Source organism: Notolabrus celidotus, chromosome 10 (assembly GCF_009762535.1).
Source record: "Notolabrus celidotus isolate fNotCel1 chromosome 10, fNotCel1.pri, whole genome shotgun sequence".
Lineage (NCBI taxonomy): Eukaryota > Metazoa > Chordata > Actinopteri > Labriformes > Labridae > Notolabrus > Notolabrus celidotus.
In genome coordinates, this window is record NC_048281.1 from 20,211,064 (window position 1) to 20,238,574 (window position 27,511).

Genomic DNA, 27,511 nt, shown 5'->3' on the forward strand with positions numbered 1-27,511 from the left:
TTTTACAGTCAACCTGTCCATAGTACAGAATATACAGTAAGGAAATAAGGAAATAAATAACACATCGTGACATCAGCAACTACCACAACAAGTAGAATGGCTGTTTCCGAAACGGCCTGCTACATACTACTTACTAATGTAGTAGGCAGTAGGTATTGCCTACTACATACTGCATTTGAATTTAGTATGTAGTATGACTGTTCTGTTCGATCTGTCATGCAGCATGCTGAGCCAGACTTCGCTGGATTTCCGGTTTCGGAAAGCGGAAGTAAACAACGGCGAAGCCGATAAATAAAAAGCTTATTTAGCATCCATTTATGATTTAAAAAGTTAGGAAGTGGTTTATATGTAATTTGATAACTTTCACAGCACCCAAAAACGGATTTCCTCCCGTCAAAAAATGAGGAAAAAGAAAAAGCAGAAAGAGCGCTGTGCATTATGGGAAACAGTACGCGAGGAAGACTGGTCCGATGCACACTGAGATATTTTCCCGAATCAGTAGACATCCGGGGAGTTTTGGCATACTGCAGATTTTTGCTCTTGTTCACATACTACTTACTACATACTGAATTTTGGACATATCAGTACGTACTGCTAGTATAGTAGGCGATTTCGGAAACAGCCTATGTCTTGTATGACAAGAAATGAGCCACTGATCACATGACCATGAGCCACTGATCACATGACCAACAATCATGTGACTCTAAACAACCAGGGACAATAAAACCATTTAAAGTAATAGAAATAGGCTAAATTCCACCACCATATGAAACAGGATATTTAAACAGAAAAAAAACATGTTACAGTAAAGGATAAGTAAATGCTGGATTTTACTACCAAAATATACAGTGGATTCCCAACCACACTGAGAGACCCACTGTGCAACTTATTACTTATCACTAAGTAATTTGTCTAACATGTTTCAGCAATAGAAGGCAAATTAATGATGCATCATTTTTTTTTGCTCTTTAATGCCGTGAAATATAGATTCCATAGTCATAACTATCATTTTATGATTTAAGACAGGGACATTGCAACGAAAACTGTAGTAATGACTTCATTAATTATGCTGCCTTCATTTGCATTAAAGTTAGTTTACCATGTCATGTATACTGCTGCAAGATATCATCCATCTTAATGCTACTTGTTTTCATAATTGTAATACTTTTAAACTTGTGACCATGACTTTGCAATATTTGTAATTTAAATAACTTCTCTTGCCAAACAGAAAGGCTGGACAAGGGCCAGATTGTGTTCTGCACAGAAACAGTTAATCTTAAGCAGGAATTGTGTAATATCCTAATAATGCACTTGCCAAGTTAAGTGAGGGAAAGTATGAGGGGGGAAGCAATCAAAGTCAAGTACAACTAACATACCATTAAACCTTTTAATGATCTCAACCTCTCCATATTCTGGTTCACTGCAATTAGCAATAAAATTGTTAACGGGTGTGGACTCATGATGTAGCTGTTGGAGTGCAGGTCAAGTTACACGGTCATGCATACGGACATGCACCATCTGTTATATTCTGTGGTGTCTGACTCATACAGAGGGCATTGTTATGTGCCGTGGCCCTACTTTGCAATTTTCTCCCTCTCCCTCTGGTTTCCTTTTATTCTACCAAGAAGCAGGCATGGAGTGTTCCTAGTAAGAGATGAGAGATTGAGACAAATTTGTCAACTTTTGAACTTGGTTAATCATATTTTTATCCAAGTTTTTGGTTGTTTTTGTTGAAATAATATATTTTCCATTGCAATAACAAAACTCTTGAATCCATACATTTTCAGTTAGAAATGAATAGTTTGATGTGATGATGTATGGCATTATTAATTATCATTAAAACGGCCAAAACATAAAATCAAGCAATAATGAGACTATAACCTACACTCTGACTTTGTCTCTGCTGCTAATAAAAGTCTGCTTATCTCCACTGAACTTTCCTGGCATACAAATGTGCCTTTGAGTCAAATTTGAATAGCTTTCTGATTATGAAACCAAATTGTTTGGGTTTTCACTTTCCTTGTCCTTACCGAGTTGTGCACCCCTGTGCCTGTGGACCCTGCTCATGAAGATTCATATCCAAACATATCAGAAAAGCCAAAACAGCATACTTTGAAAGCTCACTGCTCCATTCAGATTTTCCATCGATGCCCGGTGGAATTGTGACAGCTCAAGGTTGTGTTATGGGGTGTCGGCAGCATCATCCCAGAAATGAAGAAAATGGAACAAAACTAAAAAAAAGAATGTCCCTCTCATTTGTCCACACTAGGGCAAAGAGTTGTGCTTTGTTGCAGCTCTTATCGTGGCCAAGACAGGACCCTTCTGTTACAATATGGCTATTGTTATACACATCAATTGGGTACAGCCATGTCTCACACTCCCTTTGGCAGCTTGAGGTTGTTTCCAAAGACCTCATATGCTTGCACTCTTAGTTCGGACACACATGGGCAGCAACACATTCAAAATCTCAGAGGAGAAAGTTGTACAAAGTTGATAGCAGTTTCCTGTCTTAAGGCTGTCCAATGCCGTACAACACAATCATACAGCAACACTGTACAATCATAACCATAGAGTACATGCGTTCATACAGACATGAGTCTACCCTACAGGGGGGTTCAAATTCGGACAGAATATGCAGACTTGTGAGAGATACCATGTGCATTATTTACCAGAAGGACAGGAGACACCGCAAATTCAGACTGAGGAAACACTGTGAAGAGAAAGCGACAGGGTCCTGAACTTGAACAGACAATGTAGTTCTATTCTCACTTGCAGACATGTTGCAGACATGTTTTCTTTCCGAGTATCTGTAAACCAGAGCCTTGTGTTTACACTAGAACCAAATTCATCAAGAGAAAAAGGGAATTTAATCGTACATCTTTCTCCCCTCGCTACCTGGAAGCATTCTTATGTTTTGGGTGATGGGTTTTGGTCATTATAGAGAAACATACTTTTTCACTTTGCTACATGAGTTGCATTGTCCTTGGATGAGACACCAAGCCTCAAATTGTCCTCAACTGTTATGTAAGTGCCTTACAAGTGTGACTCTCAGCTGTCTGTGTTTGGAGGGGAGTTTGGATAAAAGTGCTAAAATATGTGGCACATTTAAAATTTGCAATGCAGACAGTTTCTGCTTAATTTATCTGTTTAAGAGTAAAATGAATAAATAAAAGGAAGACAAAGAATATACATGGCAAGCTATTCTTATCAAAAAAACATACTGGCTTGTATCTTTTTTCTCGTCTGGCTCTTTAAAAGCAAACATAAAAACTGGAAGTCATTAGAATTGTAGTTGTAAATTTGAAGGCTTCGTGGCAATATCTAGATGAAACTTATGGTGCCAAGCAACAATGCAACCATTCCGCAGATTTATAAATATATTTAAACGACATCCACAAAAACATTTGGAGACACACTCCCTGCATCACCCCGGAACTCCCGCTCGATTGCCAAGCTGCCAGCCTTGCAACAGATCAATCATAGACCACGGTTAATGTCTCCCGTTATGGCACCCTGTGATTGCCCTGTTATTATCCCACTAATTATGACTATCATCATTATTATCATTTCTCTATTACAGTTCATTACTTCAGACCCGAAAGAGGATGGTATAATGGTCTAAGTGGCAGTAATTCCATTTATCGATTGGTGGGAAGTTGCAGGCCATGTTGCATGCTGTTTTCTCTCCTGACTGAAGCTAAGATATGCCTCTTGCTTGTAACTTAAGAGAAAAGGCCTGCAAAAAATATTTTTACACCAAGGGTGATTGCTTTCCTCTGCAAAGCGTTTTCATTCCTTCATTCAAATTAGCTAAATTACTTTTCAAACAAAAATACAGACTTGTTCTTGTTCACTTCTTCTTCCAACACACATTTTTGTACTCCATCGCAACAATCTGCAAGCAATCTGTGATTTTAAGAAGATCTGTGAGAATTTATTTTCAAACTTCTTTCAATGATGGACCACTAACAATGCTGTAAGCTGCATTTTTAAACAACAGCAGTCTCTTCGTATATATCTTTGTCAGCCTTAAAATACAGTGACCATTTTCCTTTCCAGCATTTCCCACATTTTAGCATGTTTTTTGCTTGTATTAATGATTTGCATTGGAGCTCTCATTTTGTCTCATTTAGAATATATTTTATGACTGCAAGGCACCACACGCCCAAAAATTAAGTTTACACATTTTAAGGCCCCTCCTTTAGGCTACATAGCAGATCTAATCAAGCACAGTTGATGTTTACTCGAGAGGTGTCTCTGTGGTGTGTTTTGACACACCCACCCCTATACAAACAACCCAAGGCAATCTCCACACACTCCCTCACTGGAAAGCACTAACAGACCAGCCTGCCTACACTCAAACACAAGCAGATGGATGGGCATGCCAGAAAGGGAGGACTGTCCCATCTCTGAAAGGTGAAGAAATTGGAATACACGTACGTAGCCTCTAAATAGCTGCTGTCTCTCACGGTCTGAAACCTTACTCAGTGCTTGACTCATAACCCTGTTTGTCGTATGCCAGGCGCACAAGCTGTACCAATGTGATTAAAGACAGAGAGAATGTCGCATCACACTGCTGCTGCTGGCAGAACATATTTTCTCTCCAGAAATATCAAGTTTTTATGAATCAGACGTGCACACGATTGACAACCATGCATTTTAGGAAAGGCTTTGAAATCGTTTCATGAGGCAAAAGGTCGTACACTTTCCGAGCTCATTAAGTACAATTACCTAAACTTAATTCATGCAAAGCACAATATGAAAACATCTACTCTTATTTATAAGACAAATATAGGACACTAAATATATTTTTTAGAAATGTTGTGTAACTCAAAATATGAGAGAAATAGTACCTGTCTTAGACATTTCATTTTAATATCCAAACATACACATGAAGATGCTTGATCATCTTTTTAAGTGATATTTGGAATCAACACAATTCGCAAGACATTTTCCTTTGGACAAGGATTTTGCAGATGTATTTCATAGTTTCCTTTTCAAACCAGGCCTGGCCTGAATAAAGTAATCATTAAGCACAAATAACCAAAATTTCAATATGAAAGTGAATAAAAGCTTTTTTTCTGTTTTTCTCATCTTCTTACTTTCCACTTCTATCCAGTTCTCAAAGTGGTGTGTGTATGGACTTCCATCTTTATAATCTAAAAAGTAACTAAGGCTATGTCTGAAATAACACACTCATGTTCCCTATATTCTCTGTACTCAGAAAGATCCCTGGAGTAGTCTATATAGTGAGATTATCAGCACAATAAGAAATCCACTCAAACACAACTCACCCATCTCTCAAGGAAAGTGTTCAATGCCACTGATGACATCATTGCTGTTGCATGGATCAGTATAAAAAGCATACATTTCAGTGATGATATAATTTATATAATTACCAATATTATAAAATTGTAAAAAAAAAAAAAAGTATTTCCTCTTAAAAAAAACAGCTGCTAAAATTCTGTTAAAATACCACAAGGTATACACTTTGACTGTATAAAATATGGACGTAGTATCCGTGACGTCACCCATCTGTTTCTGAAGAGCTGTTTGAGGCCAATCGGCGGCGGCAGCCATATTGCTGCTGTCGAGTGATTATGACGTAAAGAGGCGGAGTTTGAGCCTCCTAGCCAACAGCTGCAGTGTTCCCACAGGCAGCTGTGCCTCTCATTGGAAGACTAGTAATCTAAATATATCTTCGAAATTGACGCGTTAGAAAAAAATTCACCCCCCTCTACAGTGAGAGCACATCGAGAAATGAGCTATTCAGACTACACTTGTCTTTTGTACCAGACTGTAAACATGTTTATTTCTGCTGTAAAGATCGTCTTTTTCCCATTCATGTGTATGTGACTTCCGGTACTTCCGGAGCCAGCCTCAAGTGGATCCTCGATGAACCGCAGCTTTTAGCGCTTCCGCATTGGACAATATTTTTAGACCAGAGGTTGCAGCTTGGGTATACTTCATGTGTGTTTTTCTGACTTATTCATAATCAGAATGAAAACATCAGGGGACACCACCTTTGTCTGCTCTGAATTTGTCAAAATGAGATTTGCACATATTGTCAAAAACTCTAATAGCATACTTGCAGGGTACATTACAACTATCTGTTGATAAAATTGTGTAAATAAAAAGATAATTAGTAAATCTTTGGTTTATTTATGAAAGAAGTGCATCAGTGTTTATTTTTATCCCCCAGGGGGCTCAGCTGTATCAGATACAAGCAGTGTTGTGCCAGTTCACACAAAAAATTAAAAAAGTTCAGTTCATACAGTCTAAAGTGAAGTAGTTCATATTCATATTTCATTTAAACAAACATTTTGAACCATGTTCATGGTCCAAGAAATGAACTATTTCACGTACATTTTTTTAGCTGCATCTACTTTTCTGTAGAGCCTCCTATACTTCAGTCTTGAGCCCTTGATCACTGACGTTTACTAAATTATATTAATTACTGTACTCTACTGTAGAATTATAGACAGGTTTTAAGTGTAAAAGCCAAGAAAATCTTCAGCTATGAAAACTTCAAAACATACATCTAACTCTCCAACCTGTCAGCTGGATATTTGGCTAAAGAATATGACTTAAAAGCCACAATACATGGGGAGGATCAAAGCAGCAACCTCCGGTCTAAAAATATGAGTCCAATGCGGAAGTGCTAAAAACTGCAGTTCATCGAGAATACGCTTGAGACTGGCTCCAGAAGTATTGGAAGTCACATACACATGAATGGGAAAAAGACAATCTTTACAGCAGAAATAAACATGTTTACAGCCTGGTACAAAAGACGAGTGTAGTCTGGATAGCTAACTTCTCGATCGGCACACTCTGTAGGCGGGGTGAATTTTTTTAGAACTCAGCAATTTCAAAGATATTGAGATCACGAGTCTTCCAATGAAAGGCACAGCTGACTGCGGGAACACAGCAGCTGTTGGCTAGGAGGCTCAAACTCTGCCTCTTTACATCATAATCACTCGACAGCAGCAATATGGCTGCCGCCGCCGATTGGCCTCAAACAGCTCTTCAGAAACAGATGGGTGACGTCACGGATCCTACGTCCATATTTTATACAGTCTATGGGAGGATCCTGCAAAATAGATGAGTTAAGGGAAATGAAACACTGAACAAACAAAAACTAAAAGCGCAATATTCCCCATTCTCCAAAAGCTACTCCTCTCTCAAACCAAAGCAGTGAGTTGGGGTCTGATTCGTTCATAAAACTCCTTCAAATTTTCACAGCAGCTGGCTTTACAGGTACCGCTAACTGCATCTGGATTACAAGATGCATAAGCCGTGCTGAATGTGCTCCAGTATGAGGAAAGCACAATATACTGAGTAGTGTGTGGTATCAGACAGCATATTTGAAAAAAAGTAATAGTTGTGCAGTAAAGCTTATGAGGTTATTTGTCAAAAGCCATAATATGCACAGAAACAGATTTTTATTTTGTTTTACTTGCGACCCACTGACCTCCTAATTTACAGCGGAACCATTTAAAAAACTTGCCGACAGCAAAATACAACTTTTCTCCAATATAATAGGAAACAGTAACAGTATCACAGAGCAAAACTTTAAAAGACAGAATAAAACTATATAACTTAATTCTTTATCTCTTCTCTAGAATTGAGATTGCGTGAATCAGTGGTGCCTCCAGTGCTGAAGAGAAAGCAAACAGGTGATTTCAAACAAGTCAAAGTGATTTTCTGTAATGTTAAAAACTAGCAACAAGTCTACCTTCATACACACAGACTTTCTCCATTTTTTGTTTTGTGATTCTGAAATGCCTTAGCATATTATTTGTAAGAAAGTTTGGTGTCAGGATTAACTGCTGAGCGAAATCTTTTTTGCTATTTTCTGTCAACAAAGAGCAGTTGCCATGACAGCTACAGACAAACTACACAGGGTGAACATACACAGTGACAGGTCAGCATGGGTTTCTTGGGCTGTCATGTCCCCATTTCAGATTGCAGTCTGAAATGGAATGAAAGCTTGATGTTGTACAAGACATCCAGCTGGTGTTATGTTGCAACAGCTGAAATCCAGACACTGAAATATACTACAAGTCAATTCTTATACCAGACAAAGACACATGGATCGAGTTAAAAGAGAGATATAACTTCTGTATCCAGTCAGTGCCAATACAAACATGTCTTTATGAGCAGATCATCAAAACATAATGGCAAAAAGTTGGGACAATCATAGCTTCACTTTCTACAATAATTAAGGCAAAGTTGAAAGCAAGTTTAAGATTATGTGATGACAAACATCTTTATGATGGTATAATGATGGTCCACAAACCACAGAGCTGGAGAGGAAAGAAAGAGAGGAGGTGTAATAAACCACTGAACACAATTCCTGCTGGCAAAAACCGCAGCTGACTGACTACAAAAAGGCCTCTGTCCTACAGAGGCTGGATACAACTGTTCCCTTTTCTTTCTTTTGTTTTTGTCTCTTTCTGGTCACCAATTTAAATGTCTTTAGTGCATTTGATGTGTGAGTGTGCGTGTGTTTGAAGTTAACTAATGCCTTTTTCTGTCATAAATTGGACTTCAGTGAGAGGGATTTTATGTTTGGGTTCAGTTGAGTGTATGTGAAATACTGCATGCTTTATTCTGCAGTAATGTCTCATGTAATGTTTATGAATATTTGATTTTTTAAGGGCCATTGAACCATCATTTTATTTGTATTGGGGTAGATTTTTTTGCTCAGCACTTTAAAATTATGGTACAATTTGTTGTCTTCATATTCACAAGCACCTCTGGTCTCATTTCATTGGAGTATAATTAAAGATGAGAAAAGCGCTATATAAGTACAAGTCTATTTACCATTTTATTTACCAAACACAAGCTGATGACCAACTATTGGTACATCAGTGAAACAATTGCATTGCTCATTACATGCAAAAATGCATTTTCAGACTTACATTAATCAATTCATATTCAATGACCACAAATTATAACTACACATTCCTATCAGTGTGCAAATATTTTCAAAACATGTCAACAAATGAACATAATCCCACATTAACACATTAATACATGAGAGCAGTTTTTCCTATGTTTTATTTGACGCCTTTAATTATTAAGTTAGCACCTAGAGAGAAAATCTTTACAAATTGGGCGAGCTTTGTGTTTAATTGCTTATATACAGATAGTTTTTCACACATGACACCATCCCTCCCACATATGCAAATAGATGTAGTCTAACACTCTTACTTCAATGCACAAACTCATGTATTATTATATGTGTGGGGCAACTTCATCATGACAAGTCTTTAAAGGACATTACATTTTTTCAACTAGTTTTGGCATTAGAAAAACTCATCTTTAAGTCCTGCAAATAAAAGCTACAAACACCTCTGTTTGTTATTAAATTGTTTAGTCTATTTCTTAATAGCACTTCATTAGAAATCTGGTCAACTCTCCATTGTAATTAGCAAGCTTAGCTCCTTCTGTTCTGATTTACTCACTGCAAATTACAGACCACTGTAATTGAAGAGGGCACAAATTGAGTGGGTCTGTTCCAGAGAGCTGATCATGTGGCTGCAGCTTTTTGGCAGCCGAGAGAGGCTGACCACTCATATATTTCATTATGGCACTTTAAGAATGACATTTTTCTGCCGTGTGTACTCATTGGCACACAGAGTAAGAGACAGAGACAGACTGAAATGGAGGAAAAGGAAGACAGAGAGGGATGGCGGCAGATTACACCATGCCAAGTGCATTAACATCTCCATCTGGTGTCTCATTCTTTCTCCAGTCCCGCTAACCCCATTGGCCCTAGTTGCCCTCGTCACTGGGCACGAGTGGGCCCTTCCAGGACAAGGTCATGTTGTTGGCGTGTGTTATGAATATGCCACCTGATCCCAAAAGTGCCTGAGGGGGCATGGCACACACCAGCATGCTGGCAGGGAGGCAGTAGAGACTCTAGCAGTAAACTGACAGTAAGCAAGGCAGGATCGCACAATCTGGGTCACACATGCATCCAGACACACAGAGTAACACCTTATTTTGGACCTGGCTTCGCTCTATTCTCCCCTTAATGTGTTTCGCTATGTGTCTGCTTCTCAGCTATACAACAAGACCAACATACAAACTCAAAGGAACTAATTTTGGATGTGTTGATATTGCTAACATGCATTCGGCTCACATGTGTGTGCCACAGGAGTTGGCAGTTCCCAAAATAATCATAGCCAAGTTGCATGTGGGTTAGTGATGACCTGGTGTGCAACACTGCAATATGTCCATTGCCTTTTAGCTTTGAGACAGGAATGGACATGCAAAGAGACAAAACAGCCATTAAGTAATAAGTGATAATATGACAAAGAGCCAGAAAAAGAGATGCAAATAGAGAAACAATAAGATTGTATGTATTATATAGACTCAACCTTGCAAACCTTTAAGCAAGAGTAAATGTAAACTATGTTGTATGTAGAAGTACGAAATCAAATTCACTTATTACGCATCCTGGCCTTAACACATCAATATTTGAAAACTTTCACATTAGCCACAGCGCCACCTTCTGGCAACAGAAAGTGACTGCATTTGAATGATCATCTATGATTGCTGTCCAGTTTGTCATATCCCACTCAAACTTCATCGAGCACCAACCAGTCCCCATTATGAAACCCATAAGTATAAGGCTGTTTTCGAAGCGGCCTGCTACATACTACTTACTATTGTAGTAGGCAGTAGATACTTCCTACTACATACTGCGTTTGAATTTAGTATGTAGTATGGCTGTTCTGTTCGATCTGTGTTGCAGTATGCTGGGTCAGACAACACTGGATTTCTGGTTTTGAAATGCGGAAGTAAACAACAGCGAAGCCGAAAGAGAAACTGCTTCTTTAGCATCCACTTATGATTTAAACAGTTGAATGTTATGAAATTTGGTAGGAATGTGTACAACGCTCAGACCCACAAGAAAGTATTTTGGACCCATATCGTAAACCCAACAGAAAGACTGCCATTTAAAATTTGGGATGAAAAAACTTGTCACTGCACAGTATAACCTTTAAAGAGCATGTTTGTAAATTAAGAGTTCATTTGCAAAAACAGATATCTCTGTTTTTATAAATAAATAAAAAACATATTTCCTTTAATATAAATGTTTAATAAAGTTACATTTTTAAATACAGCTAATTAGTAATGCCATTTTGACTTAGTAAAAGCCACCCAACTTCAATTGATTGATAATACCTAATAGAAAAAATGTTGTTGTTTTTTTAATTAATTTTCTAAAAGTGTGTTATCTGTTTTTGCAAATGAACTCCTCAAATGTACAGCATGTCTGTTTTTTTTATTTCATTGATCAGATAATATTTTTCAACCTTGGAACACAGGCTCACAAATATTACGTGTTGTAGCAGGAACTAAAAACATTTTACTTTTAAACACATTTAGTTTATGGTACTCAAGGCAACAGAAACCAAAGTAATATCCAATCTGTTTGAATTGCTGTCAAAAAAAACCAACAAATCTTTGAGATTTTGCCATGAATGGGAGCTAGATGGCTAGCTGTTCCTCCTTCTGTTGCTCTGCATGAACTTTGAACCCGCTGCTTTAGTCCTTGTATCCCTTTGTGAGATGAAAGTTAAATTGTCCCTCGAGGATTTTTGATGCAGGGGAATTCACTTAGATTTTAGTGAACTAATGCCCCTGCAGAGACAGAGACAAAAAAGATAAAGAATGAGTTGCAGAATCATGCCCTTTCCAAACCATTGTTTGCTGGTCCTTCTGACCTATCAGTATGAGATGATTTAATTATGAAGAGAGAAAGATGGATGCATTTCTGCTGAGTGCTTGGATTTACCTGCCCTCCCTACAACATGCTCTTTATGTGTCCCTTTTTATTTTTGTCTTAAATGCGTTATTCTGCAGATCCTACCCTTTTTCTAACCTCATACAAACCCCCAAGACCCCATCAGACCCTAGAAGTGGAAAGCATGCTGTCATTCCTCTTCCATCTTTTCTGACTGTTTCATTCCTCATACATCACACACACACAAGTGCATGCTCTCAAAATATTAAAGGGAAGAAACATCAAAAGGAACAAAATGCTGAGAGGTTTCACCAGAAATGGGGTACATATAGAAAAAAAAAAGTCCATGTATCTTTACATAATGATTTCATCGCCGTCTGTTTCCAATGCAAACTTGTTTTAAGATGGCCAGGAAATGATCATGCCACAGTTGTCCCAGTTGCATCATTGAAACTGGAGGAAACCTGAAAGCCTGGTGCAGTAAAATATTGCAAATATTACTTCATAATTTAATAGACAGTCTGGCAGATCTGACATTTCTAATTTCCTTAAATGCATCACCCACACATCCTATCGAGAAAAGAGAACCATACTCTTTTTTTTCCTGTTACTGACTGGTGGTGAGGGCGAGATGCAGACTTTGAAGTATTCTTGGCTGGTTCAGGCTTTTCGGTGGAGCTCAATATTTTTCAAATAATCTATTCATCTTAATGTCAGGAAGCAGCCTGAGGGCTTAGAGATAAATCAAATAAAACTGAAACATGTTCTTTACATTACATGTAGGACCCTTTTCCCCCCTTAAATGCATTCTAATTCCTCTGAAGCTACATAAATGTAATGGTTTTGACACTGCTTGCCAATATTCCTTATATTTAATGAACCACACAAAATCTGGAATTTAAGTCTCACTTGAATATATGATGCAGTCTTCTTTGTGGAAGCTCTCTGAGAGAAAAAAGGTTTCTCTTATGTGTCTAGGTTCAGGATTTCTATTGCAAGGTCCACAACATGTAGTTTCTGTGTAACTATTAACTCTTTCTAGTGCCATCTGTATTCATCACCCTACTGGCTAACAGTACGGTAGCTTAAATAACTGATAGTTGTGAGGTAAGAACAGACCCACTGTCTGTGACCAATCCATCTATACTCATCACTTGTTATCTCAAATTGAAGAGTCTTTTCAATCAATCCAGCCCTCTGAAAGTTTTAAAAATTAATTGTAAACAAACAATAATCCATCCGTTATCTTGACCGCTGATTCTGTGAGGGGTCACGGGGGGCTGGAGCCTATCCCAGCTGGCTTTGGGCGGAAGGCCGGGTACACCCTGGACAGGTCGCCAACCTATCACAGGGCTAACACAGAGAGACACACAACCATTACCACATACTGAATTTTAGCCAAATCAGTACATACTGCTAGTATAGTTGGCGGTTTCGAAAACAGTCTAAGTGTGGTACTTAATATATACCTGCACAATTATCAAACTTGGAAGACGTGAGCAAAGTGGAGAAATAAAAAGTCTGATGTGGTAATTGTTGGTGGGCATGCTTAAACGGCTCAGTGGCACCCCTTTCAAAATTTCAGAAAATCAGCCATCATAGAATGTTTAATCCAGAATTATGAAATTTGGTAGGAATGTGTACAATGCTTAGACCCACAAAAAAGTATTTTGGACCCATAACGTAAACCCAACAGAAAGACTGCCATTTAAAATTTGGGATGAAAAAACTTGTCACTGCCCAGTATAACCTTTAAAGAGCATGTTTGTAAATGAAGAGTTCATGGGCAGAAGGCAGTGTACACCCTGGACAGGTCGCCAACCTATCACAGGGCTAACACAGAGAGACACACAACCATTCATGCACACACTCACACCTACGGGCCATTTAGAGTGATCAATCAACCTGGTGATCATGTTTTTGGACTGTGGGAGGAAGCCGGAGTACCGGAGAGAACCCACGGGGAGAACATGCAAACTCCACACAGAAAGGCACCTGCCCGGCGATTCGAACCGGGAACCTTCTACCTGTGAGGCAACAGCGCTACCCACTGCACCACTGTGCAGCCCTAAACAAACAACCATTTTCTTCAAATGCATGATAATAACGTCCAAAAACAGTCAAAGTTAGTTGCGCTTGGTTCATGTTGTTGTTTATCAGCCAAGTTACCACTTGCCTCTTCAAACATCATCTTCTAGCCAAAGTACCATAACAACCTTTCTCTGCATCTTATACTGCTCTACTGGCAACGGTATGTGGGACGGAACTCTCTTTAAGAGGACAAAATGGTGTACAGTTTTTGATAATCTTATATTCCAAATTTTATAGTACTTACACCAACCTAAATGCAAAGTTTGTGCATTATTAGTTAACACTACAGTTTCCAGTGACCCGTGATGGGCATGTGAGAATAACTAATGTAATTACAACTTATTATAATTAGGACTTTCACTGTAAACTCTTCAGATGTCAGAAATTCCTTTGTGTTAAAGCCTCAATTAACAAAACATCCTCACCTAAAGCAGCTTTAGAGGAGTCTGCTTTGTATGCATTGCTGTCCCTTGTCCTTGTTTTTCTCTCTCTCTCTCTCTCTCTCTCTCTCTCTCTCTCTCTCTCTCTCTCTCTCTCTCTCTCTCTCTCTCTCTCTCTCTCTCTCTCTCTCTCTCTCTCTCTCTCTCTCTCTCTCTCTCTCTCTCTCTCTCTCTCTCTCTCTCTCTCTCTCTCTCTCTCTCTCTCTCACACTCTCCTTTTTTGTCTCGGTCCCTCCTTCTGTGGCTGCCGAGGTCAAAGGATACTCTTCATACATTCATTCATAAGGGCCAGCTGGATAAAGGGCTTCAAAAATATTAGCTTAACTCTATTCTTTCTCTCAGGCAAAAAAAGGGGCCTGTCTGTTGCCCTGCCATTAACTGTCACTGGTTTTTGGTTTTTGGTTCATTTCACTTGCAAATTGTAGATAAGCCATATGTAAACATTAATTCTAGTTAATCAAAACAAAATGAGAATGTTTTCCTCTCTCCAAAACTAAAAATCAATCTCTCAGTAGAGAATTTGCTTTGTATGCAGTGATGCGGGTTTTGTTAGCAAAATGATTAATAGAGGTAAAAGATAAAATATTTCATAGAAGCCAAAAGAGAAATGTAGGGGATTCTTCATGAAGTTGATGAGGTTTGTTCTTTTTTATTCCCTCAGTCCCTCAAATCTTTTAATTTTTATAGCCAATCCTATTTCTAACACAAGTTATATGATGAAACCTGTTTTCTACGTTTCCCCTTTCCCTAGCGTGAAAAAGCAATTAATGAAATTATATTTTAAAAACTCAGACTCTACACAAAACCTCAAAACTCTGCCAGATCCCAGACTGTGTACTCACATTCATGAATCAAAATTAAATTCTGGCTTTATTATTCAATTGGAAGCAGCCGATATGAATCCTATGACGGGTGGATTGTTAACTGGAAAAAGAAAAAAAATCAACAACCGTGGCCAAGGGAGGTCAATCCCCACTCAGCTGCCACCGTGACAGTTACAGGAAAGAGGTTGAATCCCATTTGGAGTGATGTCTGCTTGACAGCTCTTCAGCAAAAACACAACCAGCCTCCCTTTCTCCCTACGCATCACATCCTCACCCGTTGCATTGCCATGGAATAAAACCCAGTCTTTTCCAGTCATTTGAAATGATCTATTACTCATGGTTATTATGTGGTTGCTGCAGCACCCACTCACTCTGTCTTCTGTAATCCCAAACCATTATTGTCTTTAATACTTAAACTTAACTTTGATCTGAAATGAATTAGGGAAAAAAATAGTATGGGTGTTCATGTTTCCAGCCCCCATTCCACCTAACATCAACCCTGCTACATGTGTCAGCCAAATCTGTTCATGAACCTGATGCTTTACTTGACAGATGATGTTGAGATGATGTCATCATAAGGGCATGAATGTGAATGCTAATGTACTGAAAAGCCCTTTTAGAGGTAAAAAGATTTTAAAGAATGTTCAATATAAGCACAGCTTACAAAGTTTGTAAGCAATGATGAGCCATAATTAAAAACATGATAGACGATACATTTTTATGACACATGAATAGTCATAAAACAAATATTTATGAAAAAAGGCTTAAGCCAGATGTGTCTGCCTTCAAGTTATTTAAATTACCTTAAAACCATCCAATGACACATGTCTTTTTAAGTTTCATGTCACTACTGTGATTCATTCCAAGTACCAGGAAGATGCAATCGTAATGCCTTTTTCCCCAGTACACACTAACCTCTGCAACAGTGGAACAAGTAAGGTATAATGTAAAATGAGCAGGTGGTTATGTCGGTCGGAATCCCGACAGGATGATCTGGACCCTAATGCTAAGCGGCAGTGTTTTGTCTTCCCTGAAGGGATTCTTAGTCAATAACCACCTGCTCACCATACACTATGCTGCTTATTCCCCAGCTACCAACTAAAGACATAACACAATGGATTTAAGATGATCTATTTGATTTGAAATACAATTTATTTGAACAGATAATAATACACCTAATTACCCCTCCGTGGCAACAGATTCTAATCAACCTCCTTTTGGGATAAATGGATCATTTCATTTCCCGGTCAAGTTAAAACATTAGCCTGCCTATTTGTATTTATTCACATTAAACTAACCATCTCCACTTAAGGTAATACCAGCCTGAGAAAGAAATGCTTTTGCCACATTGTCAACAGGCAGCAGTGAAGACTCCTTTCTGTTGATTGTTTGATATAACTTGTCTAATCACCTCGTCCCTGGCGTCTCTTTTGCTGTTGAGAATCAATCACAGTTGCTGTGTGGTTTTGACCAATAAGAATCAAGTATTTAATAGAGCCAGGTAACAATAATACTTAAAGCTCAGTGTTTCTGTTAGAGCTTTATCTTCAATCAAAACTAGAAAGGTTGCATTTCCTGAAAGAAAATGCGTTGAAATGCTGAAGCTGAAGGCTGAAAGCTGTGAAACACAGCTGAACATGTGGAAGAGTAGTAGAAGCAGTTGAATTAGTGGAAGAAGAAGAAGAAGAAGAAGAAGAAGAAGAAGAAGAAGAAGAAGAAGAAGAAGAAGAAGAAGAAGAAGAAGAAGAAGAAGAAGAAGAAGAAGAAGAAGAAGAAGAAGAAGAAGAAGAAGAAGAAGAAGAAGAAGAAGAAGAAGAAGAAGAAGAAGAAGAAGAAGAAGAAGAAGAAGAAGAAGAAGAAGAAGAAGAAAAAGTAGAAGTAGTGGAAAAAGTAGAAGTAGAGGAAAAAGTTGAAGGAATGGAAAAAGTAGAAGTAGTGGAAGAAGTGAAAGGAGTGGAAAAAGTAAAAGGATAGAAAAAAGTAGAAGAAGTGGAAGAAGTGGAAGGAGTGGAAGGAGGGGAAGAAGTAGTAGCACCTATAAAACTGCTTGACAAACTATGAAAATGTCTAACCTGTGTGTGTGTGTGTGCGTGTGTGTGCATGCATGCTTGTGTATGTGTGTCATTCACTGATGAGGTCATCTGAATCACCTGTGTATATGTGTATATGTGTGTGTGTGTGTGTGTGTGTGTGTGTGTGTGTGTGTGTGTGTGTGTGTGTGTGTGTGTGTGTGTGTATGTGCGTGTGTCTTTGTGTCAGTCAGCACCGATGAGGTCATCTGAGTCAGCTTTGTCTCCAACTGTCATTAACTGTTGCCATGGTGATGGGACCAGCTGTGTAACTGCTGTGTGACAGTTGATTAAGAATGGGATTCATGGGGAAATTAGGGTCTACACACTGTGCGATAACCGTAATAGCTATCAGAAAAAGGATCAAACCGTGAGCATCACAAGGCCCTGATGAACACAGTGATGTGTTTTTCATGTCTGTACAGTCAGAAATGTAGTCAGGGCAGCGAGTTAAGAAAGGTGAAACTTTTGCTTCCCTCCAGAAATTTTTAACATTACGGCAGATGGCCGAGCATAGAGACTTTCTCTGACAGTTGGTGACCTGCTTGCTCAACGGTACAATATTTTGCTTTGGTTACCTCTTTGACAGAAGCAGGAGAAGACAGGGAACGTTTTGATGTCTTATTTGTGTATGTGGAGTGACATTTGTGGATTTTCTGGCAATTTTTCCAGAGGCCAAGTCCCATTGTTTTCCCAGCCTGCCCACTCTAAGTTTTGAATCTCTCACTCTGCTCACTAGAGTTCCATCCCACACACACCAATGTTAAAGTGAGGGAAGAGCTGAAATTTGATGAATTTTTGAACAGTGAAATCTGTGAAACTGTGAAAGGTATCAAAAAAAGTGAAACAAGTGTAGATTGCTGAAAGTCTTGTGAACAGTTTAAAGTTTAAATGGAGTCTATAAGTGAAAGTATCCTAAAGCTATGAGCTGTAGTATTGAAGAAGTAGTATAGTGTTGAAGAAGTGGAAGTGGATTTGAAGATTCCGCCCCATCTGTTTCAATGTTAAAGTAAGGAAATAACAGAACATAACAGGGAAGAGTAATTCTAAGTTTGGTAGGTTGGTCCAGAGAGAGCTCAGTGATTCAAACTGGAGATTAGGGGCAGCATGTTTGACCCACATTTTTATTGTAAAAATGCCAAAGGGTTTACATTAATCTAAGCTAGTTTTAGTAAATGAAAGGTGCCTAATTTTCCCTCTTTGGGGCTTATACAATTGAACAAAATTTCAAGAGACCTCATTTGGAGGGATATTAAACAAATTCAAACTACATTTCATCCAACATAATTACCTCAAAATTGGCTGTTGTGTAGTGTTAGTGTAATGGGCCTATATACTCCCAAAGTACCCTTCCAGAAAAGCACCATAAATCAAATGGTTAGCAGGACACATTCTGTTGTTGGCTGCTATTTTGGTCAGGATTTAAATGTGTTTAGCAGGATTTTAAGAGTTGAGTCAGTAAGAAAGTGAATTTTAGTTCAACAGGAATATGAGGAAACAATAGTTTTGCATTTCATACAGAGCATAAATTGAACGGGCTAATTTCTAAAATCAGTCAAGTCTTTTGACATCTGTTCCTTCAGTGTTAATGGCATATTGTGCCAGATTTGTTGCACTCTTGAGACTATTTGTGTTTTTCTTTGTAAGAGGGATAAAGCATCCTCTCTGCTGTAGGTATGGCAGTTGATTTAGCACTGATCAGAGAGAATAAATGTATACAGACAAGGTTTCCACTCGCACACTGCTAACACAGTCTGAGCAGAGACAAATTGTTCATATTCAAGCTGCCCCCTAATGTCATTTGCTAAATTCATTCTGACACGGGAGCTCAAAATGAAATGAAAGCCTCCTGCTTTCATCATTATTGTGTTATCATTTCACCCCCCCTTTCTCTCAGCTTCTCCTCTACGTTGATCTGATTCGTTTCACCTCATTCCTTAAACAGTGATTCACCTTCTCCCTAGCTCACTGGGATCTTTTTATATCCAAAGCATCCATTAAACATGTATTACGTCAAGCAGACGCTGCAGCAGTGTAAAAGAACCTCCTAATAAAACAGCACTGTTGTTCACAATATGATAACACAGAGCAGACAATCACCAAACATTCTGTGCCCTCCAGAAATACTGGCATCCCAGTTAAAATGAGCAAATGAGGCTATGCAATACAAGAGCAAAAACAGCATAGATGAGTCATGCGCTCATGCTGCTGCGTATGGTGTTCAGAATCATATTACTCTCATTCACAGAAGTTGCAGATTTCTATGGGTCTGTTTTTGAGTGCTTCAAATGAAATGTACAGTATCCAACTAGAGCTGATATCCTTATATAGAATATAACATTCCGCTGAGCACTACCAAGGCAACCTGCAAGACTAGCACCACCCCCGATCATTGGGGTTGGCAAACTGGGTATGAAATCCAGCCGTCCAGTGTGTGTCCAGCTTAAAGTTATCATTAGCCAGTGTCCTGAATACAAATTAAGACTAAGCATACTATTGCCATGTAATAAGGTTACCATATTCTCAAAACCTTACATCAGGGATGCAAAAAAAGCAAGGAATTCCCCACTTATGGCCCTTTTCCACTACACAGTTCCAGCCCGACTCGACTCGGTTTGACTACCTTTTCCACCAGCCCGAGTACCGACTCACGCAGACGTTGTACAGTACTGATGTTGTTGTTTTTTTTAAATGGCGGGTTTGATTCCTGTGTTGGGCGTCGAGCTCATGACTCTTTGGTGACGACATTCGCTGACCAATCAGTGGCCAGCAGTCCGTCGACATCACCTTTTAGTATCGGCTCTGCTTGCTTGGAACCAGAGCAGAGCAGGTACGAAAAACTGGTATCTGACACAAGGTACCGCGCCCCTGGAAACGCAACACAAACCGAGTAGAGTCGAGTCAAGTCGAGTAGAGTAGGGCTAAGACTGGCCAGGTGGAAAAGGGCCATAAGTTAGCAAGTGTACTGGGGTTACAGTTACCCCATGCTCTAATTATTCATTATTAATTTAGTCTACTAAAGGTTTTTTATAAAAGTGTCTACGTTTTTTACTATGGTAAAATGAGGACCAGCTAAATTATTTTGGATTCCCAAAAACACTGTATAGAGATGATTGAGAGGAAAGTGAAAAGGTGTGGGTAGCCAAAAGTCGATTAGCTTAGCTTAGCTAGCACAGACTGGAAGCAAGTGAAAGAGCTGACAAGGATTTCCAGACTTCAACACGACAAGTCAAGCTTTTTTCAAAACATGCTGTTCCAAAGTAGGGATGGGAATTTACCGTAATCCTTGTAATCGATTACTCGAATTTCCTAATGCACGATTACTCGAGTACACACAATTATACTTTTTTTTTAACCGTAAACAAAAATAAACAAATAAAAGTCCACCGGACACGGACCTACCAGACCAGAATTGTAGTAAGTTCTGCTGCCTTTTCTTCAGACATCTTTTCCACTCTCGTAGTTGTTGTTCTCTGTGATGGTAGCTAGTACTCCGGCTCGACTAACGCGATCAGCTCTTTGAAGCCTTCTCCTTCCACAAAACTTAATGGGAGCATATCTCCAGTTACAATTTTGGTTATTATCAGGCTAATCTTCTCCGCTCTGGTTTCATCACAATGACATGTGCTAACAGGGCGAGCAAAAGACGAGACTGCCTGTTATCTGTCTCCACTGTTTTCTCCTTGTGCTTTAAGTGCATGTGGTTAATCATCAAACTAGTATTTCTATGCTATGTAAGTTTAACGCCACATATCTTGCACTGCACATTAACTTCATCTTTTTTTCTTAGTACTTCCAGACAGCACTTTTTTTTAACTGACATGCCGCAGGTGTCGCAGATGGTTCTGTGTTTGTTGTGCTTTCGCTTTCAGTTGAATAACGTGTTCCTAAAGTGTTGCCGTAGCTGCTGTAAAACAGTTGTTTTTGCTGAAATCGATCTTGGTGTGTTCTAAAGCTGAAGCCGTGGCCGGAGAAGTCAAACGTTTATATCCCGTTAATTATTTTCCTACCTTGTATATTCAGTGAGGCGAAAACAAAAAGCACATGGTCAGACATGTAACGCTGTATGAGTTCAAGGTATGTTGCCAGGTGCGCGAGTAACAAAATGCTATTCGAATAATGGGGTCTACGGCAAGTACTCGAGTACTCGTACCCATCCCTATTCCAAAGTAGTTTTTTAAGTACAAAAGAGATTGGTTGGACAAACAAGTCATGGCTTTACCGAATTACCTTCAGCAACATTCACCAACTTACATCAGAAAGGAGACATGTCTTCTCTTCGGACACTCACAGGTACCCAACAAAATCCAAGAACCCTCCAAACTGCTTTATTAGTGGTAACATTTCAAGCAAAATTACTGAGAAACTTCATAGTTTTATTTCAATGGCTTTGTGAATATTTAGGGCATAATTAAAAACATTTTTAAATTCATTTCAAAAAGCAGGGTTGAAGCTAAATTCAAAGAACCTGGTCAGGTTTGGGTTTACCTTGCCGTTATTATGGTGAATGTTAAACAAGGTCTCATCAGGCACTGTAAAAATGTTTCTAACCCATACAAAAAGCCTCATTGATAGTGGTCCTCATAATAGCAGATGACACAAATACATCTCAGCGGATAGTCCACGTCAGAGATAAAATAAGCACTTCCCAAATTTAAGGCGAACCTAACAGTAAGTGAACAGAGATCACACACCAAAGTGCTTTCATCTTTACCGTGGAATCAATATAACAAAAATAAACATGAATCACCTCACACATGCTCAAACACACCCATTTACGAAAGAGAACACTCAGAGGTTTAGAGTCTCAGTAGGATGTTCTATCTCATTAAAAGAGTTTCCTCATGAATAACACTGAATCAGGATGAATCACAAGATTATAGATTTCTGTGTGTGTGTGTGTGTGTGTGTGTGTGTCCATGTGCGTGTGCGTGTGTGTGTGTGTGTGTGTGCGTGTGCGTATGTGTGCGTGTGCTGCTGCTGCGTGTTGACAGCTTCCTCTGAGTCCAACAGTGTTTGTGTGTCTATCTTGCTCAAGTAAATAACAGTGGAAAGCGCAGCTGGTGAAAAATAAACGCCACATCCCCTTACTCTTTCCTATTGATTTCATCCATAGTTCTCTGCAATCCTTTCTAAATTTGTGTTCACAAAACATCTGAGGACAGTCCCATCGATTTAGTTTTTCTTCACATGAGTTTGTGCAATACGGAAATATAACCCTAGTGGGAGATCGGAGTATTCAATGGAAGGGTAGTAATTTTCTTGTATGGGAAGATAAGATAAGATAAGATATACTTTATTTGTCCCCCGTTGGGGGAAATTATTTTGTTACAGCAGCTTACAACATGGGACAGGGGAATACAACAATGTACTAACATAGTTAAAAAATATAATAACAATAATAATAGCAATGACAAGGGTAAAATATAATAAAATAAAATGGAATAAAATAAAATATGGCAACTACTACAGACATATACACACTATGTACACTTCTATCGGATAATAGATAAGGAAGAGAGCAGTTATAACATCCTGTTTACTGACCTAGAAGTACTACTTATGTCATGTTTATGTTCTTGTCATATTCGTATCAAATGAGAACTTTTCTGAATTTGAACAAACCTACAGTAGATTAGTGAGAAATTAGTAACATCTCTCTGCCAAACTGTTGTCAATAGTGAGATGAAAACCATCAGAAATGCAACAATTGGTATCTTATGGCACAGGTAGTGTTTTATGATCCAATTTTTATTTTATTTTTTCTTTCCATATAATAAGGTAAAAATAATACAGAAAAATAAAGTATGAATAGACATATGGGCATTACAAAAAATAGAGTGCATGTTCACATACCTATACAAAAATGTATGTACAAATACCATGAAAACACAATTAAGATAGAATAATAATGATAGTAATAATCATAGTAAAATATAATATATAAAAAGGTAGTTAAAGCAAAACATACAAACATCTTGTAAACATCGGTCTTTTCCAGTGTGCAAAAATGTAAAAAGAAAAGGGACACAGTTTATTTTGACTGTGAACAAGTTGTATTGTTGTAAACAGTGCGGAGTAGTACTTAGTTTCTTGTCACAAACCAGAAACTGTTTTATTTTTGTAATTTCCTTTCACATGCAAAGCCCAAACATGCCTCTTTTTGCCATTCAGATTTCTTCTTTGGTTTGCCTCTCCTCTTCTTGTGTAGGGTGTAAGGCATCGGCTTGATCCCTACTGATTGGAAAGCAGCTGTCGTCTGGAGGTGTGATCATAGCAGAGTCTGTCTGAAGCCCAGTGATTTTGTCTGGTGGTGGGCTTACCTGAAATATAGCTTCCACCACTGGCATTTCCCCGGTTGTGGCATTCTGGTTTGATGCAATTACAAACCTCTGGCAGTCAGTTCTTCTCACTGTGCTCACACGGGAGGGCAGTAAACGAATTCAACCAAGTAGAAAAAGGGGAAAAAAAAGAAGTTGGTTGCTCACGCACGTCTGCAGCCACTTCCATCAACTCCCCCTCTCAATCTCATTGTGCTGGTAAATTAAAATTCACGGTTTGCCAAGCCATCCGTTCTCCCTCCACTGCTTAATTGTCTTGAAAATTGAGGAGATTACTGGGCACGATTTATGTACAAATAAGAATCTGTCAGAAACCTGGCAGTGTATACCATTTCACACATACACACACTTGATTTTGGAGCCCCACATCTTTTATTCTCACCCTTACAACATATCATGCAAACTAACACATGCTTTCAAGACCTGGAACAAACACCAAAGTGAAGAAATAACTCAGGTTAAAATGTGTTTAGATGCCAATCAGCTAGTTTAGTGTGTACAACTGTGTCACCTTCCCTGACATGTATTCTCCTTTGACTTTGGACATCTGGCCGCAGCTGCACATCCCCCGTCATTGTGACTGTCACTGTAAGGTGAAGTCATTAACTTATTTACATATGAGGCTATGCATATTTAGATTTGTATGGAAAACAAGGGCATCAGGTTCATTTGGACCAGGCATTTTATTGAAGTCATACAGTATTCACCCATAAATGTCAACGCAAGAGACGTCCAGATCAGATTTGTTGGCTCGTGATCATGATCCAAATCCCAAGACCATCCAAGACTTGCATTACCTAGATAATAGAGCTGCCTACATTTGTGTTCGTTCGCTTTCATTCTTAACAAAAATCCAAAAAGTAAACAAATGAACTAAAAGATGTCTTCGGCACATACCATTTAACTTAGTTTACCTGCGCTCTCTGTGCATCTTGGTTTTTCAAAATGATGAATTCAATCACCATCTCTGTAATCCTTTTGGCCTCTTCACTCTCTCTCCCAGAAATTCATCCTTCTTTATTAAGTCCAGAGTTTGTTGCTTTAATTAATGCGCTGTATATGTTGCATGTTTAATTTTAGATGTCCTATCAAATTTGTATTGATGCCCTGCTGCTACCACCTCACTAAATGATCATTTCATAAATTGCATGTGGCTGTTGGACCATTTTTTGTTTTCTAGTTTAAAATATTTTCACACTGATGACATTTTAGCCATGGGGTTGCTGATGCTAAGTTACTCGCTCAATTGCATTATGCTGTAACTTGTGCTCAGGCTCAAATAGCCGATCCCCAATCAGCTAGAAAAGGCCCAGATTGTAGGGATGGGAAGTTTGGCTCTTTTCAGAGAGCCGGCTCTTTTGACTCGGCTCTCAAAGAAGAGCCGGCTCATTCGACTCCCGAACGGCTCTTAATTTAGGATCTTTTGTAGCCGTATATTTTACCTTAATTTTGCAAAAACTAATGGTTTGTGTGTTGAAAACCCTTTTACTTACAGTGTGTTTTTGTGAGAAGCCTTATAATTGCCTAATTTTTGTGTATTTATTCTGTTACAAAACCATTCTTAGTTTTGTTTAGTATTTTAATCAAACTTTTTTATTGCACAAATTAACAAAAAACTGCAAACATATCCACAGAACAGAACCAGAACCGGAGCCAAACTCAAGCAAACAGAACCAGAACCAAACTGGAGCAAACATCATTAATGTCCTCAGTGCAGGTTGGCATTGAGAAAAATCAGATGCCTCAGCTCGGATGGGCTGATCCGATTTCTCCTCTCAGTGAGTAAAGGAAAAAACTGGGAGCGGGCTCTCTCTCGATGCGAGCCGGCTCTTCTGATTCACTATAAAGCATTGGCTCTCAGAGCCACAGCTTTTGATCATGACACATCACTACCAGATTGGCTGCGATTAGATAGATGAAATTTGGATCAAGACATCCCTACTTATTTGCTGTATTAAAGGTTGACAAAAAAGGTGTTTTATTTAATATGATTACCCAGCTGCGTTAAATACATGACTCAACAACAAATCTCTGCTACATGAAGCAGAAGGGTCCTGCTCACCTTAGTTGGATTCTCATCTAGAAAAAAACACTCTCTCACTTTGCATTATCCTTTACATGTTTCGTTAGTATTAAGTGTTATGTGTACTTCAAGTTTTCTTGATGTGCTAATTGTATCTAAGACTTTTGTTTGAGAGCTTCATGTGGTCTGGAATCAAACCACAGAGCAATGTGCAAGAGGTTGCTAGAATTGTATTTCAAATACTGACATTAGACAACTAAATCGGAAAAAAAAAAGAGAAAAAAACAAATATTCCCTTTATTTCTGTTCATTATATTATTATTTATCAGTGGAATCACAGACTGAGGATCCAATGAAAATGCTGAATTAAGCTTGTCTCAAGTCAAAACAAAACTGACTCAACCGTTTAGTTGTCTGTTTATTATTGTAAGAGGACATTTGCCCTGAAATAGACACAACAATCAGATATAACATAGCATAACAAAAGTGGATATATGAACATAATCAAGGTTTGTGTGAGGTAATCATTTATTTTGTTAATCTAATTACAGGGATGTTCATGTTTTGTAGTTCCCTAATCAATAGCTCAGCAGAGATGATCCCCTTCCCAACCCCTTCCCCTACACACACCCATACTCATACTCACATCAACACACACTCACATACATACGCAGCTGCATCTCCATGGGAGTTGCATTTCTGCAGCCATGCATGAGCCTGTGTGTAAATGCACAGGTGTGTTCTGGAAATACATGTCATCTCCTGGGAGGAAGCCAAATGAGGCATTGTGATTATAGCCTTCGCAATGTAATCTCACCTCTCAGACTGCCACCGCTCAACCCCACATAAACCCCACCCCTTTTCCTCCTCCATCCACTCCTCCTTTCATCCCATTCTGGCTAAATCCAATGTGTTATGGTTTCAAATAAGGCCTTGTTTTTCTGTGTGCCGACACAACCTCAAACAAAGTAGCTCCTGTTATTACTTGTCCAATTTGAAATGTATTTTTTCCTCCAATCTGTCTTTCACTTCAAGACATATCTTTTGTTTTTTTTCCTCTTCAGTGCCACTTCTGAAGTCAAGCACAATAAGCACAATAAGCAGTTTAGACTTGAGATGCAGGGCACAAAGATGTAGAGAAGCTTTTACATAACTGTATAGAGCTGTTCTTTCGCAGCTTGAGGACATTATTAGCATTTTACGTTAGACTGAAATCTTGGATCTGTTTTGTTGATGCAGACTCCAATACCTACATTTCTAGTTTTAAGGAAATGCGTGTCAGTTTCATATTGCTTCTTCGTAGCAAACACTTGAAGATTACAGCTGCGAATAGATAATATTTTTCCGACAATAACTAATACAAATTCCTAGGTAACATTTGCATTACCAAATAAAGGGTAGTAACAGACCCTCTTACTGACAGACAACTCTTTCTGATAGAAGTGCAAGTGTTTGTGGGGGTATGAATTCCTTAATTTATGCTTGGTGTTCATGCTGTTACCTAAAAGATGGGAGAAAGATCCCGCTGACATAAATCTTATACTTTAATGATAAATAAATCCGTCCAAACATTTAAGAATGTAAGAAAAAAAGAGAAAGAGCAGGGAGGTAGTTTTTCTTAATTGTTCAGTAAACGTATTGAATAAAATGTTTTACTCCAACATTCCTCACTCCTCTGGGTCCCATTTTTAATTGAAAACCTGCCTCTGGGTTGATACTTATGGATTCTGCTGTTATTGCATCGCCAAGCATTTGGCAATAAAGATGGGCTTTTCCACACTCTAGTTGTTGATTGATGAGATGTATAACCATAAAAACACAATGTGGTGGTAATGATGATGACACAAATAATTATAGAATTTCTAATGGGGTCTTGATGTTCATAGTGATGATAGTGATGATGATGATGAAGACAGATGGTGATGTGGAGCAGAAATCATACTTGCATGTGTGTTTGTGCTG

At 38.6% G+C, this 27,511-nt stretch overlaps 1 protein-coding gene across 1 annotated transcript in view; it reads left to right on the forward strand.

Moving 5' to 3' along the window:
* LOC117820696 (receptor tyrosine-protein kinase erbB-4-like) overlaps positions 1 to 27,511 on the forward strand; it is a 415,812-nt gene that overhangs the window by 366,419 nt on the left and 21,882 nt on the right.